The sequence below is a fragment of the Cydia splendana genome, chromosome 1, assembly GCF_910591565.1.
Source record: "Cydia splendana chromosome 1, ilCydSple1.2, whole genome shotgun sequence".
Taxonomy (NCBI): domain Eukaryota; kingdom Metazoa; phylum Arthropoda; class Insecta; order Lepidoptera; family Tortricidae; genus Cydia; species Cydia splendana.
In genome coordinates, this window is record NC_085960.1 from 9,240,611 (window position 1) to 9,257,673 (window position 17,063).

Here is a 17,063-nt window from a genome sequence, read left to right on the forward strand (position 1 = left end):
ACTTTGACACTTCTTTTCATCATCATCTAGGTGCGCTTAAGTTACGAAGTGTTGGTCATAGCCCTTCTGGCTAAACTGGTAGGGTAGGTGTTCCGATTAATACTTGCAAATCGGACTAAGAGCTTCCAGACCTGCATCGGGCGTACGGAGCAGCACGTGTGATTAAATCACACATCGTTTAGAAGATGATAGTTAATTATAATTAACCTTGATATGCTAGGGTGTAAAAGAGCTTATCTCAGGAGTGCTGCTTCTATGTTATCCCGGAAGCTTAATAGGTGTGGCAGGATTTTACCAACAACATTTTTATATATTTATATCATCATATATGCTGTAATACTTAAATACATCATAGTAAATTTACACCATCATTTACGTTGCACTAATAAATTCTGAATAATTTTCTATTTCTCTGAATAATTTTCTTTAGGTTATTTCTTACTTCCATAAATAATTATATTTATTACCATAAATATCTGTTCTCAAAATCTAGGTAATAATAAATAAAGTCAGAGTCCAAAATTTAGCTGATACTCATTAAAGAATTTGAGGTTACCGCGGTTCACTTCAAGGGGTCCTAACCACTAGCTAGACGATCACATGGCCATATTTTAAGGGTAAATCTAAAGGGGATGTTATATTAAGGTAGGTTAGGTAGATAAATAAGGGGGGAGTTACATTTTGGTGAAACCGTGACGCAGGATGTAGTTTACCTGGGTTACTACGGTTCTTCAAGGTATATGTATGTAAAAGTAGCCTTCCAGGCTACATTTTGCTGGCGTGAAATGGAATGGGTACACTTGATTTTGGACTCTGTTTTTATTATGGTTTAAATAAAAGTCATAAAGCATTCATTTTATTATTCAATAGTTATTATGTACACGTAGAAAGGTCTTATATAAAAGTCATGAAACATTAAGTTTATTATTCAATAGTTACTATGTACGCAAAGAAAAATTATTACTATTCCACTGTAGTAAGGGTTATCTATCCGCAGACGAAAAGAACGTAATTATATCAGTCGGCTTATTTATTAAAACACTAACTATGTACAATTACTGATAACTTGTGCGTAGCTGCTGAGACCTCAGCAGGGGTATGCACTTATGCAGCCAACCAAGCATTAATCTTCTCCTAACATTGACACATCGTTGGCGCGTTCTATCTCGGAGGTGGCGCCATCTCTTGACGAGTTTTGTACTACATTTTTTTACTCGTTCTCTGCGCGCCGTAATTAGGGATTTACTTTCATATTCCTCAGCTTAAGATGTTTGTCATCACTACTAATGATCCATCTTCTTGCGTCTTTGATATCTGAAAAATAAAGTTACAAAATTAAACCCTATGTAGTATAACATTAGCACTTATTAACGCTTATTTTAAGCGAAAACAATCAGTCTTATTTATCTCCTGTCATACATTTATTAAGAAATTAGCTTCATTGCAGGTACCAATAATAAATAAATAAATATTCCAGAGACAATCTTTCACATATCAATTTGGCCTGGGGCTAGGCAAAACTTGTACTGCTGGTACTAGGCGGCGCAGTACATACTTGTATAGATAAATACATACTTAGATTAACAAATAATGTCCATGACTTGGAAACTCATATTCGTGGTAGACGGCCTTTGCCAGGCAGCATTTGTAGGCAGGGTTACTATAATTTGGGTTAGGAGGCTGTTACCATAGTCTAGAGATAAGATTAGTTTACCTAAGTTAGCCTAGGATGTGGTCAGATAAGATATCTAGTTGTGTAAGAACATGTACTTTAGTCGATAAATCATGGGGGCGTGAAATTGTTCATTTCACGTAGGCTTACTTGTAATATTACAGAACCGGGGGCGTATTACAAATATATACATTAGTTAATTGTTCATTTACACGCAGGAATACTAAGGCATAGGGGGCGTATTTCACTACTTTCTTATGCTCCCGTCTTAAAAGCCGGCAACGCACTTACAACCTCTCTGGCTTTACGAGGAAACGGCAATCATTCATCACCGGGTATATGTCTGTTAGTTTGCCATCTATATCATAAAAAAAAAATAGCTAGGTACTCGTGTGTGATAGATAACATTGGAGTTCCATCTTTGTTACATGCTTTGTTTACTGATAAGCTGTCACTATAATAAACTAGTTAAGTTACAGATTGCATAATATGTATGTACGGTCCTGGATAGGCCTGTCGATCATAGAGTAAGAGTAAGAAACAGATATTACAGATAATTCTGTTAGGTTTTATTTGCTTCACGTGTGGGTCCGAATGACAACCACACATGCCAGTAATAAGCTTAAATTTCATTAATGTACGAAAACATCATACATTTGCTACTGTAGGATAAGAAAAATGAGCATATATGTATGCATGAGCTTGGATTTGAATAGGAAATCGTATGTTAAGACTATTTTTAGACCAATTTATAGATATTTAGGTTAAGAAAAGAGTAATAGTACATGCTGCAATCACTATTGGAGCATAAGTAGAACATACACATTTGTATGAAAGTTTATCTACATATTTTTCAGTACGGAACCCTAAGAGTCACAACATTTATCGAGAACAGCGCTGAGATATGTATAGTTTACTGGTTATAGTTATTACTATTATCTATAAGAGCTCCTGCGAGCTGCCTTGTGTACCTTATTGTCATTATTTAAGCCGCTCAAATAATTTCATGAAAATCAATTGAGAAATGCAACGCGCCAATTAGCCGGACGAACAGCGTGCATACAAAGACATATTTGTAGTATGAAGGTAGCCTGTTAACTTATGATTACAGTACAGTTCTGCTGACGGTACTTTTCAATCGTATTCTGATTGCTATTAAGTAATAATATACAATAATTGGTTAAGCTAACACGCTAGTACCTAACATTTCTTTCTTGTATCCATTGAAGACTAGAGCGACCTTAGCAGCAAATTCTTGAGATACGGCCATCAAACAGGAGTGTTGAAGTATTGAAGTCAGAGGTTCTTGGTAGCCTGGAATAAATTAGGCAGGTATTAGGAAACCTTAGAGAAAAGAGTTGAATAAGTACAATAATAGTAGTAAAATATCAACAGTCATTCATTAGAGGGGGCGCATCATTATTTTATTGTCAAATACACTCATAGGAAATATTAGGTTTCACAAAAGTAGACTAGACAGTACTTAAATTCTTCAAAATCCAAAAAAGTTTGAGAATCTTTGCCATACAGGGCACATTTCCATAAAGTGAGGTCACAAATAAGCTAGATTAAGTTACTTAGTCAACAAAATCATAATAGGATGTAAGGTTAATGGCAGTTTTCATATCTCCGATCTTTCATCCGGAACCTCTTCGCTCATTATTTTGAAATATTAGAGTCAGACATAAGTTAAGAGTTTTTATAGCTTATGATAAGTTTGGTATTTATATAATGAAATAAAATACCTGTCATGACTGGAGACAGGCTATAGATGTACATTGAAGGCAGGCATATTGTCACTGCGGAGCGATGCCATTTCTCCGGGAACTCTGAAATTGATAAAGTATAAAAGTTAGCTAAAGTAGGGTATATTTAAGAGAACCTATTCATAAGTCTCATTAAAAGTGTTTATTATTTAGTACAAGTAGGGTCTTTACAGTCAAGATAAAAATAAAATCAATTTTTATTTTATTTTTGAGAGCGATGAAAAATTTGAAGTTTGTTTTTCTAGGTACATATGTATATGTTAAAGTAGCTTTTTAGTAGCATGGGTGTTATACTTACTAGGGGACTGTTGAAAGGCTCGGAAGAACCCATGAGGGCATCAATGGAAATTTGCTCCGCTCACTGACAACTAGGTATTGGGTTTCGGTTGCTGAAAAATAACAGCATAAATTGTAAGATGTATTGCAAAAAGAGGAATATTTATGACAGGTCTAGGGTTAGGCCCACAAATTGTATTAAATTTACCGGAAGACTGCGGGATCCTTTTGTAAAGAAAATACATATTTATTAACAAATTTTCATTACCACGCAAGAAATCCTGTTATTTTTAGTTGACATTATCATATAATTATGATTTTTATAATATGTTGCACTTCCAAATTTAGGAAGCTAGTATATCCGAAAGAAATTGACCCGGGTCATCTTTTTAGAGCGACAACATTTTTCAAATTCCATAAGCAGTATGGTCAAACCAGTGAGTAAATGTCTAATAGTAGAAATATCATACTTACGTTTCACAGTTGTTTTGATTCATCGAAAATAGCAAGGGAGTCTTCACAACAAAATTTCAACTTCTTTTCTTTCGATAACGATATATGTATACCGGGGTTCATTCTAATAAAGTTGTCAGCTTGCTGAAAAATCAAATATACTTTGTAAATCTTATTGCAGCAGAAAACAAACATGTAGTGAAGAACAGATATTACATTAGACAGACAGCATAAAATCAAAAATCAACATGTCATTCATTTAATACTGATTTTTACTTTGATCACTTTCAAGTTTTGCAGAAAAAATGTGTTTTGTTGCTGAACAAAGAATAAAAATAAGGCAACTCACATAAAAACATTACAAGCGTAATGATACGAAATTAGGGAAACCTTAATGTTTGTCTGTATTCGATAAGACCAAATAGAAAGCAGATTTATTGATAGATAGGTCAATTTGTGATCAATTACTTTTCACTAGTTGATATTCTAATAAGCGAAACAGTTTTTGAATAGGAGCTACTTGTTTAATGAAGGAAAAAGAATAAAATCTTACCTTGCTCAAAGCAACAGTTTCCACATTTAAGTCCATTCCATTCACACTATCGACAGCTAGACTCATTACACATCCTTTGTACTAGATAGTTCAAACACTAGGTCATAGTTATGGGCACTAGGTTCACAGGAAAAATAGAAGACGCAAGCTGAGAAAAGGTCAGCCATGCGGCGACGAAACAGAACTTTCACTTCATTCGTTTTATAGTAAATTCTTCAAGGGGCTATATTTTGGAAACCATTAGGGCATTCTTGGAGGCAATCCTTACTCGCTACATCGGGTAAAGCTTGCGTCGTGGTATTTTACTGTAGGAAATCATTGTGAAACAAACGCAATGGCTTGTATTCAAAATGGCGTTTTAATGTTTTGAGCGATTGTCAGATGTTTAGGTATTTAATCAAAATGTCACCGGAAACTGAGGTAATTTTAATTATTAACATCACGATTAGTTTACTTGTATTAAGGATAAATTAATTCATCATCATCATCATCATCTCAGCCATAAGACGTCCACTGCTGAACATAGGCCAATTAATTACGTTTCAAAAATAAGCATAATCTGAAATGACAGCAGTTATAATTTGCCAAAGATAAAATTTCGTTTCACTCATGTTTCACTGTTGAACGTTTATAATTCAGTCTCGAATAGTTATTCAAAACCACTTAGTTATTCACGCCATCTATCGGAATTGTTACTTAAGAAGTCGTACTAAGAACCCGACCAAATAGAGTGGGTTGTGCTTGGTATGTTGCCGGGAGTATTAGAATGTGTTTTTGATTTTGTCGCATTGCATGGACGCACGCGCACCCGTTTACACTCTCGTTCCGTGTCTCGTTTCGCGGCTCGTCTCGCCGCTTGTCTTGTACGCGATTGTAAAATGGTTATTAGTATTTTGTCTATGCGTAAAAACTTGTTCACACGAACGATTTCGTTTAATATTGATAATAATTGCAAAAATCAATAGATAGCGATGGTAATGGTAGCCCATCACTAGGTGACAGAACGGGACAGTCTTACGTATCTTTCAGTAGGAGTGGCAGCGAAAGCGCTATTATTGGTTGTCCTTGTTACGGTCTCGTGTAGTTGCGTATGATTTGTCCCTCACGGACGCGCGAGTATAGCACGTCTATAGGATTCTACCATCTATGACGGAAGATCATAGAATCGGAAGATAATGGATGACAATCGTAATGGTGTTGCTACTTACAAAAACAATTATTGAAGAGTTATAGTTAAATTTATTCGCATTTCTATAGGATCCTATTCTAATCGTAAAATGAGACTGTAGATGGTTTAATAATGGAAATCTTTATGTGAGATAAATGAAAATCATTGTGACGTTTAGTTTAAGTGCATATCAACAAACCGGGGCCATGTTGTCTGGTCAAAACGTGTTAAAATAAAATATTGCGGTTTCGTAAACGAAACAACTTTGGTTTGGACGGAAATATTTATGTTATTAAGAAGTGATAAAATAGAATGGACAGTGTTTAGAGCGAAAATAAATATAGATACTAACCCGGAAAAGGTCCATAATTGAGTGCAAATGTGTATTTGAGCGAGAAATGGTTAGTTTTACGTGCATTTTGCGGACGCAAGTAACGAGTGCATTTTGAAAACAAATAACAAAAATCATGTAGTTTTCTGTAGTAAATCTATATTGAAATAGTAGAATAGTGTAGTGGGTGAAATTAGTGACGTGATAAAGTGGTGAAAATAGTATTCATCTGCAAGAAACGTGCGTTTAACAAATAAACACGTGAGCAGGGGTGCGAAACTCCTGACTTCGGTCAAACTCGGCTCCGCTCGGCTCAGCATTGCTCCGAGCAATTATTAGGGTTGGCACCACTTGACTTCCTTTTGCGTGCACGACCACAGATAAGATAATCACTTGATTTTTGACAACCCTAAATATCCGAAAGGGATAGTGCCATATACTAGAAAGGGACAGCATGATTCGACCCTGAACCGCTGTCAAACTTCGTTTTTGTAGGAAGTTTCCTTTCTGTACGGTAGTACTATTAATTATTCTGTGACGTGAGTAGAAATTTTGGCAAGCCTAGAACAATTGTTGAATATGTTAGTATATAAAACGCATATAGCTTGTTTACATTATATGCAATAATACTAAATTGACGTTCAGATCTTTCAAGCGTTTCAATATGAATATAATCACATGCTTTCTTGATTTTTCTAAATGGAATTCGGTTAGTAACACATTTTCAATGGATTCCATAATAATGTGTTCGTAGGTATATACATAGGTACTTGCATTATTTTACATGGTTTTCATGTGATAAATAAAATTCTTTGTTAGTCATTTAGTGCGAAAAACACTTGAAAAATAAAACAAAACAATAAAACACTTTGTTATGAAAGCCATTGTTAAATTTGTCGTCACTTGTAACTCTCCCGTGGTCTAGTGGATATCAAGGTGGGCAAATGTATGAAGATTACTTGAACGTGGAGTGGGTTCGAATCTCGGCGAGCAAATAAGTTTTTTTTGTTTAGTTTTTTTTAAATAATTGGTTTTAGTTTATTAAACAGGTTTGCAAGGTTATTAATATATTTAGGATCCCTTTAGAACTTTATTTTATTTATTTTAGTCCTGTGGTCTGTTTGCTTACAAAATTCTTGAAAAACGATTCATAAATAAAATTTATTTTGGATATGTATCTACGAGTAGCATTATAAAATAAACTGGAGTTATGAATAAACTTATGTTCAGTAGGCTATTTTTTTAAATTATTTACACAAACGAATTGTTGCATAATGTTTAGATAAATACTTACCTACTTACTCTTTACATCAAAGATAGATTCATTACCTACCTAACCCTTCCAATGCAGTTGTATTTGTATTAGGAGCACCTGGGTACTTGGTTCTTAAAATACCTAGATGTTCACTCACGTATTTTTAATCACTCGCGCGGCATGTTTACATCTCACAATAGTAATTTGAATATCATGGCTAATAATATTATGATTCGGATTTTTTTATAGGTACGTTATGGAACCTGTTTTCTGAAATAAATGATTTTTATTTTATTTTATTTTATTTTTATTTATAAATCAAACGGTGTGTGTTTTATAGTGTAAATAGACTGGTAAAAATGCATTAAAACGGATAATAATTTTATAAAATTTTAAAAAATTATATAAGTATGTTTTGCAGCATTTATGTTACTATACTTTATGATTCGTTACTACTATAATTTTTGATTTATCATCATCATCATTATAAATGTCTTATAAATTTTATTTTTATTTATGAGCATGTTTGCATTATTTTGGCTGGTAGAGTCAATCATTATGGTTTTAAATGTATTAATCGCATAATCGCTTTAGGTCAGTTTTTTATATATTCGTGGCTGTGCGTGGGTTTTGGAGTAGTGAGATTAAGGTCGTTTAAAGGCTATAAAATGTACGGTTATGAGCAATAGTTAGACGTTACAAGCAGCCGTGTGAACTGCCATGGTTTGGCAGCGGAATGGTTAAGCGCGTTTCAAGTTCGACTCTTTTTTGTCTGTATACTTCCGCGGTGGTTTATTGCATAGTAGGTTTTCGATGCCGCGCGTTGAACAACAGTAAGTGAGCGAAAGATAGGGATTATAGAGAAATTAATCGCGGAGCGTTATCATAAAATCTAACAACAAAAGTGCAGATTTTTCTTTATGTGCGTATCATTTGATTCTAATACTTAGTGTCAAAATACTTTTAACTAGTAATTATTAAATAAATAAATCAACATAAAATAATATATATTAATTGGAAAATTGAGAGATATTAAAATCATCTGGGAATCATCTAGAAATGTTGGGCTAGTATGGGGTTAGGACAAAATGAGTAAGTTTTTTTTTCAAATGAATATGTGGCTATAAATATAAATTCTTATTTTGATTACTAATCGACGCGTTGGCTGTCTGTAGAAATCAGTGTGAAAGTGTAACAGAGGAGGAATGAAAACGTGTGTGCATTGAGTGTTTATAGTTATGACTTTGTGGTGATTTATGAAAGAGATGTATGATATGAGATGACGGATGCTAAGTGGACGTATGTACTTTTATTGGAAAGATTGGATTGATACAGATAGACAAAAGCTGGAGGGTAATCAAACTAGATGTGTCGGTATTTGCAGGGGAACAAACTGGGGAGGGACGGGGATACACAACTAGCCAGAAAAATCTTATCGGTAGGTTAAAATTTCGACCCATTCACAAGGGTAGGTTTTTATGGCTAGTACTACACAAGGTAATAAGACCCTTACGAAACTCACACACTCATATTGGGTGAGATATATCTGACACTCGACATATTTTAAGGGCCGTGAGCGTCTAAAAGGACGAGGCTCTTTTCAAGAGGTTAATTAGATACAATTATATATATTATGTTGCTTTCAATATGAGGTACAATAATAATAAGCAAATATTTTGTTTATTTTGGCTTTTTTTTTGAAACAAAAATATCTTTATCATACCATATTGGGGTATTTACTTATGTCAATTTTAAGTTTGTTTATATATAAAAAAAAAATACACATCCAAACAAACTTAAAGGTCGGTATATTTTATTCAAGTATGAGACACGCGCCAAGAAAACGTGGTTGAGGGTGATAAGGCAATGAAATTGGTTCGAATTTTGGCGATGGAACTTGAAAGCTTCGTACTTATAAAAATTAAAGGTCTCTTCGTTTCGCTTGGGAGTTTTTGCTGTCTCATCAGATGCTCTTCTACGGAAGTGTACGGCGCAATTCGGGTAGAGACAAGAGTAATACTCGACGCGGCCGGGTTGAGCTGGCAAGGACGGGTTAACTAGTAGCCTATTAGATTCACAACCTAATATCTTTGGTGGAGCGAGGTGACTGGGGAAAAAGTTATCATGGTTAATTGACGGAATTCTGATGAACTAATTTCAGAGCTGAGTCATTAGCGGTCACTTAGTATTGAGACACACACTACACGTTTAGAAAAGGGGGGATATGTGACGTTCCACGGGAAAAGGTACCTTATGAGGGTTTCTAGTTTCGGATATATGAAATGTTTTGTAAAGAGGTGAAAAAATGCTCAATTTTTTTTTATTGTGTGATCTGAAACCTTAATGCGTAACGTTTATTTACCTGTTTTTATTTTTGTTATAAGTTAGTTATAAGCCTAGTAATGTCGTCTCAGAGTTTAGTAGAAAAGGTACCTTATGGAAAAAAGATTGAAAATTCCCAAAAAAACTAGTCAATACGGGAAAAGAAGTTTGGTAGAGAACTGTATTAGCATTCTGCAAAACTAATTTGATAATTTCAGTTCTGGTTGGGGCGCCTCGCAAATATTATAACCGTACATAGACCGACATCACAAATCCAAGTAGCCTGCTATTATACCAAAGTTACTCTCGTCAAGTCTTTCTTAACTAGAATAATCTTCATTTGGTTTGGTCGCATGCAGTAAATCAGCCATTGGTTTGCTGAAAAATGCCAATACCCGACGCATTACCTTATGGAATATCTGAGGTCAATGAACCTCAATGCCGCTTATCTTCAATAGCAACCGAAATATATTATTGATAAGAAATAGACGATTTATACCATCTTAACCCCAAAATATTATTAGTTTATCCTAACTGTTCCATCATCATCATGCCTCATCATGTAACTTAATCACAAGGTACCTTTTCATTACATACAAATTATTGGTCTTTTTTAAGATTATTATGACGAAGAACTAATTAGATTTGGGGCAGTTTAATGTAAATTAATATTTTCTATTCATAAAAGATAAACTGTAATATGATTGATATTTTGTAGTGATGTATTATTAGATTTATTTCCATAAGGTACCTTTTCGTAAATGTATGGAGCAAATACTGTTATTGTTATGTAAGTTTAAAGTGGCATAAGGGGTTAAATATAGTATTTAGTTGGGGTTTTAGGATTTATTTCATTTGAATGACAGAATTTCTTTCATATGTGCTCAGAAAAATTGATTGTGTGTCACATTAAAAGTAAAAATATTCAATTTTGTGATTTTATATGAAAAAGTCAGAAAATACATTTTCACCTCTAAATCGGTATTGTTTTTTGCTTAAACTGTCTGTCAGTGTCGTTTTATAATAGATAGAATTTAAATCTTGAGAGCTCATTGCAATCAATCGTGAAAATGAAATAAAACTTTATTTTCAAGAGATTGGCTAGTATACACATAAATCAGTCGATATCAAAAGTTTCTATTTGCATTACAGAACAAGTCGCAATATTTTTTTAATCTCACATATATAAGGTATTATTATTTGTAGTCAACTATGTAACTTACTTCAGGAACATAGTTTTTTAGGCGGCTAAACTTAAAACTTCTCTATCGTAAAGTTGCTAATTTCACAACATTATTTTCAAAAAATCATATCTCTGTAACTACGCAACCTAGAAGGTTGATCTTTTGTGTTATCGATAGCTTATTTATTGTAGATTACTGGGGTATGCATAACTCCATACCTGCCATAAGGTACCTTTGACCGTGGGACGTCACATATATCCGACTAATCTAGAGTAGATTGAAGTTTTTTACAAATTACTGTAGTAATTCATAAAACACTTAAATCGGGGGCGAACTGTGACTAGTCGTATGCCTATTGCTTAGTATTAACCACCTTTTTCATTGAAACACAGAAAATAAAAGGAAATACCTTGTAAAACTAAAGACCTCTTCAGTCGCATATTTCATTCATGATTCCATCGAATATTCTAACAGTTGAAACTTGAAGCAATTCCATGGTAATCCATAATAGGTATCACGTGTCTTTCTTTTTTTTTATCTTTATTTTAACTTAGAAATAAACCCTCAGGAAATAATCAACAACAAATTAGTATTGATGTTGACAATAAAACTGTCATCAGTTGACATCAGTGACAGCTCGACGTTCCGTTACGCTGATGCTCTAGTACAATTTCGAAACATAAAATCTAAAAATTCATAAGATAAATAAAAATATTAAAATAATTAATTCTCTAAATTCCGGGTGTCTTAAATAATATATTAGATACTAATAAACATAAAAAACTTCAATACAGGAACGTTTTTCAGAAGTAAACTAAAAATATCTCAAAGTAAAATAATGCTTACAAATTCGTACGTGATGAGTTTTCGAACGTTCCCTTTTATCATAATTTAGTCTACTCCAACTGACTACTCGACTATTGCCTATGAATGTGTGCGTAGATGTCATTGAAAATAGCTCCGTCTTTATCTAAACTGCGTGAGTAAAAAGGACATGATTTATATTCTGAAGTAAGCAATAGTGAACCTTAATATTTAAGACATATGGTTTAGTAAACAACCTGGAACTTATGATCTTTCTTCTTGAATCAAACCTTGTTACACGCCACGAGGTTAATGACATCTTCCTCAGTTCCTCAGTTCCTCAGGTCAGTTAGTAAAAGGTATAAAAGGCCGGTGCGGAGCGTTGGGAGGGGCATTCATTCTTCGACCGGGCTAGCAGTGACTCTGGTTTTCGGGTGTAACGTAGTGTGGGGAAGTGAAGTTTCTCCACGACTTTTTCTGTGTTTGTTTTTACTTGGAATTATCCTAGTGAATTTAAACTTAGAATTTGTGTCTGTGCTTGGTTTTGCGGGGATTTTAATCGTCGTAACGCTAAGTTTAGACTGTTGTGGAGATTCTTTACTGCCATGTGTGGGTTTTTAGTTATTGTGAAGTTTTCTCTACGCTGTGTGTTCTAAGTGCCGTCATGTTATGCAGGGACAATGTCAATGCATAGCCGGGGCTAGGAATAGTGTCTGTGTTTGGTTTTGCGGGAAGAAATTCTCGTAACGTTAAATATAGATGACAGTGTTTAAGGGAATTTCACTTTTCTGTTGAGTTAGTTTAATTTAGTGATAACTTAGTTATTTTAGTGTTTTTCTATGGGGTATTTTTGCTATTTTAAAAGCCAGATCATTGTTTGGACTGACAGTTTGTCCAGCTAAACATTCACTCCGCCTAACGGTGCCAAAGGATTGGATGGTTAGGAGTCTATTGCTCCAAGTTTGAGAGGACTTGGCGTCTCTTTTATATCAACATAAGAGACGAATTATCTCACTAGTCTCAAGGCCCAGCTGTTTAGATGGATGTGGGGACGTCACGTGCGCGTCATCCGGAGTAATCTGGGCCCACTGAAGTCGACAGTAATTGAGACTAGGTCTCCTATTAAATTTATTTATATATTTCGGTGCTCCGGTTCATGCTAGTGCTGGTTGCGGGGACAGACTTCTGTCGTGATTGATATTACACTTAGTCTTTGTTGTGGCAGAGTTTCCCTCGTGATTAGTGCGTGTGTGTGCTAGGGTACTGATCCACTTATATACACGGAATAGGGCGACTTATTCTTATCCACCATGCCCGCGGGCGATAAGGAGGGAGTCAAATACACTGGCCTATAGGTTGCCTTATCGGTCTCGCCTGCCGAACTTTACAGCCTCTCGTAGGGACTACACTTGCGTATATTACAAAGCATTAGGTCGATGGTAAGAACGAACTATGCTTTGAATATACTAGATTAGGGACAAAGGGTAGGATTAGGGTAGAATCACACACTTGTTTGATGTCTATTAACGTTCTTTTTTAGTTAGGGTCTATAAATTTGAAATGGTTGATATATATTTATCTTTAAGGGTTTTAAAATATGGTTTCTTAATCCTAAAATATGTGTGTTTAAAAGGTAAAGAGTTTAACTGCCTAAATCTTTCTAATTTCTAATTTATATGGGGAAAGAACTAATGTTTCTATAAAATTTTATTTCTATTTTTCATTTCTGGTTGTCTGGTGTAGGGACGAGGTACTGAGTAATATAATCAGGTAATACATACAACAACATACAACATAATCTCTTAATTATCAATCTGGATTTAGGAACGCAGACTATTCTGGGATTGAAGAACGGTTTGCTTTAGGGAACCTTTGTCAGGCAAGAGCAGTACAAAGCATACATTGAGTGAATACTCAATTTCGGCTTCGATTAAATATAATAGTTAACAAATAAACTCGGTGCTTCGTTTATACATCTAGAAAACCAGGAATTCTGTCTAGATTATCATTTTTGGGGAATGGGATTAAGGGATTAGCATCCCTAGCTTTTGAATATAAAAAAGATAAGTAATTATGATGATTGATGGATACTTTGACACTTCTTTTCATCATCATCTAGGTGCGCTTAAGTTACGAAGTGTTGGTCATAGCCCTTCTGGCTAAACTGGTAGGGTAGGTGTTCCGATTAATACTTGCAAATCGGACTAAGAGCTTCCAGACCTGCATCGGGCGTACGGAGCAGCACGTGTGATTAAATCACACATCGTTTAGAAGATGATAGTTAATTATAATTAACCTTGATATGCTAGGGTGTAAAAGAGCTTATCTCAGGAGTGCTGCTTCTATGTTATCCCGGAAGCTTAATAGGTGTGGCAGGATTTTACCAACAACATTTTTATATATTTATATCATCATATATGCTGTAATACTTAAATACATCATAGTAAATTTACACCATCATTTACGTTGCACTAATAAATTCTGAATAATTTTCTATTTCTCTGAATAATTTTCTTTAGGTTATTTCTTACTTCCATAAATAATTATATTTATTACCATAAATATCTGTTCTCAAAATCTAGGTAATAATAAATAAAGTCAGAGTCCAAAATTTAGCTGATACTCATTAAAGAATTTGAGGTTACCGCGGTTCACTTCAAGGGGTCCTAACCACTAGCTAGACGATCACATGGCCATATTTTAAGGGTAAATCTAAAGGGGATGTTATATTAAGGTAGGTTAGGTAGATAAATAAGGGGGGAGTTACACACTGTTCGTAGCGACTATGCGCTCCATACTGCAAAGACGTGGCTACGCGCTACGAGCGTAACCCGTAGCACTTAGTGGCAATGAATGTGTTAAGATAATATGATTTATAATTGACCCCGAACTAGCCTATCCTACCCTCATCTTACCCTACTACTCTACTCTATAACCAATCTATTTTGACAACCAAAGCTACCTCATAATGTACGGAGCCATACAGCGCCATCCATCTCGATAACTGTCAAATTCGAAGCACGAAATTGCCTTAGACTTTCCTCATCTTGCACAAATCTTTGGTATTACCTCCGTACCATGCCTCTTGTTACGCATTTCTGGTGAAAAATGTTCGACAAGATGAGGAACATTACAGCTGTCAGGCCAACGCACCGGTAGCAGCAATCCTGCGAATTCAAAGCGTTCAATCGCATGAAAAATATGAGCAATTTGTTAAGAAATCACTCGATAACCTCCCTTAAAACTCTGTCGCACTTTCCACGATTTACATAAGTATAGGTATGCTAGCTTTATGCTAGGCACGTACGTACTCGCGTAGAGTAATGCAGGATTTCACGTACCTAACCAATAAATAAATACAGCATTAAAAATGCATTTCCGAGTAATAGCATCTTTTACCTTAACAAGTAACAACGATATATGTATTTTAACAAACGATCGATACTACTTTTTGTCATAATTATTTGGTTTCGGCAAGTGAGGAAACGATTACCTATTAATTATGATAAGTTTTTATTACAGTGCATTTTGAGCAACATTTACTACAGTAATGCACCGCAGATAAAATAATATGCACGTCCTATTCTCAATCACATAGGAAGAGATAGCACGTGCAGTGTTCGTTCAGTGGGGATTTGGAATTTCGACATAAAGTAACGAGACTGCCTGCGGCGAAAAGCTCTTGCTCGTCTGCCGGACCAGTGTACCTATTGGCTGGAACCCTCTGCCGAACCTTTATTTCCCCCAACTTTTAATTGAAACGATGAACAGGTTTTGGCATTCTGGTTCGAAACATTCATCGATAAATTTTGTTTGATACCTATATATCAAAGTCACTCGGAAAAGTTTTGCCGTTGACAACCATTGTTCAGGAAATATTTGATAAATTGAAACAAAACGGATTGAATGTAACATCGCTGTTGCCTTCATCGTCACTACCGATTGCTAACAAAATTCAACTGAACTTTAGATGTGAATAAGATTGTTGATTCAATAAATGTGTCATAAACCTCAAGAAACACTGTTCGATTTTGTTGCCCCAGTTTCATGTTTGTGACGGCTTTGTAGTTGGTAGTTGTTCTTTTAGTAGGGTAATAAAACATAGGCCGGCTTTACGCGAATTCGTACGCGGGCGTCACTGGAATGGCGCGGGTAAAATGTTTATGAGAGTAATCGGCCCGCATTTTCTCCTTTTATTCATTATAATTCAGTCTTATGTTTGATGTAGTATAGCAAGACCTAGGCGTTTTACAAATTACTGTTAATTCCAAAGGTCTTTTCACTTATGTTAAACCTTGTTAACAAAAACAGATATCAGTGCGATTAGGTACATATTACTAAATACACTAACAAATTTTTTGTGGTCACTACTGAGGAAATGTTTATCTTAGTGTTAACAACTGCGAATAATAATGGCTGCTATTTAACTGATCACCAGATTTAGTAAAATTTAATACCAAAAAAATCTATTTTACCACCCTAAAATCATGAATGATCACCAAAATTATAACACCATTTTAATGTGAAATGATTACCAATTTTATTACATTTTACTATCCTTTTAAAGGAAATGACACCAAAATAATCATTATTAACCCAAAAATAGTCAATGATTACCAAATTTCAATCCCCATTTTAATGTGAAATGCTAACCAAATTTTTACATCTTGCTATCCTATTAAAGAAAATGACACCAAAATAATCATTGTAAACCCAAAAATAGTAAATGACCACCAAAATTAGAACTCCATTTTAATGTAAAATGATAACCAAATTTTTAAATTTTGCTATCCTATTAAAGCAAATGGCTCCAAAATAATCATTGTAAACGCAAAAATAGTAAATGATCACAAAATTGTAACCACATTTTAATTAAAAATGTGCAATCATTTAATATATCGTTATCCTATTAAATTAATTAATCCACTTCGTCACCTTTTTCTAGTAGCATTTTATTTCTGTAACAGTCGCAGTTCTAACCTAACCTAACCCACTTTTCTAGTAGCATTTTGTTTCTGTAAGGGTCGCAGTTCAAACCTAACCTAACCCACTTTTCTAGTAGCATTTCTTTTCTGCAAGGGTCGCAGTTCAAACCTAACCTAACCCACTTTTCTAGTAGCATTTCGTTTCTGTATGGGTCGCAGTTCAAACCTAACCTAACCCACTTTTCTAGTAGCATTTCTTTTCTGTAAGGGTCGCAGTTCAAACCTAACCTAACCCACTTTTCTAGTAGCGTTTCGTATCTGTATGGGTAGCAGTTGAAACTTAACCTAACCTAC